We start from the raw sequence: 2,059 nt of genomic DNA, 5'->3' as shown, positions 1-2,059 counted from the left end.
GGGGCGGAGTCCTTCCCACCTTCCCCCGCCAGTGCCGGGGAGAGGGTGCACCTTCAGTCACCCCCCGAATTGGCAGAGAAGAGAGACGTTGGGGGGTCAGAGGGGAGGACTTAAGGGGGGAAATGTGAGGGTCCTTCTCGCCCCCTCCCCAAAGTGAGCAGAGTGCAAAGAAACGAAGAAGTGGATGGGAAGGGCGAGAATGCACGGTGCCCCCCTGAGATCCCCCTAAGGATTCCCATCGTGGGGAGAACTAGGGTCCCTTCCCCTCCACCGAGCGGCCCCCCACGTGAGAGTGACCCCGGCAAGCGGCCCCGCGCAGCAATGTTGGGGTGTAAGGTTCCTCGTTGCCCTTTTAAGCGCCCTCCGCCCCACCCACCCCGCCTCGGTTGGCTCGCGGCCCCTTTAAGGCGCAGGGAACTGTGGGTACGGGGAGTGGATGTTGGAACGAGCGGCCGGGAGGGAAGTACAGTAGTAAGAGTAACACTGTAGCCGCCGGCGGCCGCGGGGAGCGCCGCGGAGGGGACGTCGCACCCCCTTCTGTCGGGGGGACCCCGGTCAGACCCCCCAGAGGGTGGAGGAGGCCCGAGGACCCGCCCCGGCCCCGTCCACGTTTTCCCCAGGAAGCCGGACTCTATGGGGCGGGACCCTGGGGGAGACTGAGCAGAACCCGGAGCCAACCCCGAACCCCTGAACCTCGAGCCAGGGGCGCCCCGTTCTGTGGGTGCGCCGCCTTTTGTAGCACTTGTCATTCTCTAATGTTGTATGTTTGCTTTTGGTGCCTTCCTCCTTAGCATGTGAGCAGTGAGAGTGAGAATATGTTTCATTTCTTCCATATCAGCATTAGAGCCATAGAAGTTGCTTAATAAGTATGTGCTGAATGAGTGTGAACAAGCCTTAATAATTATTATAATCCCCATGTTCCAGTTGTGGACCCAAGTTTTTGTCCCCTCCCCCCAACTCGCTCCGGGCTGGAATTTGGGGACCGGGCGCTGGGAGCCTCGGATTGGCGGCCGAGCCCCCTTGGATGAGCTCCAGATGTCGACCTCTTCCCCCCGACTCCCAAGCTCCGCGGTGGTGCCGGGGAGGTTCTCCGGGGAGAACCTCAGATTTGGGGGCGTTCCGAGGACTCCCGAATTTTTAAGACTTTTTCCGGCGGCCCTCCAACTTGGCAGGTCCTCCCCGCCGGGGGGGCCAGGCTTCGGGCAGTTCTCAGGATCCCCCCAAATCTCAACTCGGGCCCCGAGAGGGTTTGTGGGGGCCGGTGTGGGGGTCCCCGGCACCTGGAGCACAGATGGGGGCGCCCACCGTGGTTTGCGGGGTTCCCCTTTACGTGCCGCGGGAAAGTCTTCCCGAGCGGGACTCGCTCCTGAACTTCGAGGGCCCGGAAGCTCCCTCCCGCTCTGGCAGGAGGACTGCAGGGTTGGAGGAGGGGGCGCCCTGGGAGCGTCAAGGTCACAGCAAGCTCCCCGGGGACCCAGCTTCCCAGATCGTCCCAGCCGTCTCCCCCCCCGAATTTAATCCTGGGGTGTGTGCGGTGGGGAGGGGGCCAGGGACCCGGGGATTTTGTCTTTCCCTGGCCTCCCTCAAAACTCCTGGGCTCACCTGAGGGCGGGGGCAGGGGGCCGGGCCGGACCCCCCCATTCTCGCTTCCCCTGGAGCCCCATCATGTCTCCCCAGTGGCCTGAGTCAGACAATACTATCTCCCTTCCTCCACTCTCCCAGGGACTTCCTGCCCCGGAGACCCCGGCGAAAGGGGGAGGCCCCTGGGGACAGCTGGGTGTTAACCCCGTGGCGCCCACATCCTCCCGCCCCCCCACTCTCCACACGCGCCCCCTGACATCGGGGTGGCGTTCCTTCTTATGACCATTGGGGAACCCACCTCCCTCATTTGTCCCTTCTGATGTGAAAGGGATGGTTGGAAAATTGGGGACCAGGGGGCACCCCCAGATACCCTCAAGGCTTCCTGCCTGCCCTTCCTCCCATGACAGCGACATCCCTCCAGGTCTGCCCTGGACAGAGGGCAGTTCCGGGGAGCGGGGCTCTCGTCCCTCACCCTCTT

At 63.7% G+C, this 2,059-nt stretch overlaps 1 protein-coding gene across 1 annotated transcript in view; it reads left to right on the top strand.

The window, feature by feature from the left end:
- Positions 1-2,059, top strand: part of VASP (vasodilator-stimulated phosphoprotein) — a 24,263-nt gene that overhangs the window by 6,369 nt on the left and 15,835 nt on the right. The gene's annotated exons all lie outside the window — the stretch shown is intronic.

This window comes from Myotis davidii, unplaced genomic scaffold, assembly GCF_000327345.1.
Source record: "Myotis davidii unplaced genomic scaffold, ASM32734v1 scaffold796, whole genome shotgun sequence".
NCBI classification, from domain to species: Eukaryota; Metazoa; Chordata; class Mammalia; order Chiroptera; family Vespertilionidae; genus Myotis; species Myotis davidii.
The sequence above is the reverse complement of the archived record's forward strand: the minus strand, read 5'-3'. Positions and strand labels throughout refer to the sequence as shown.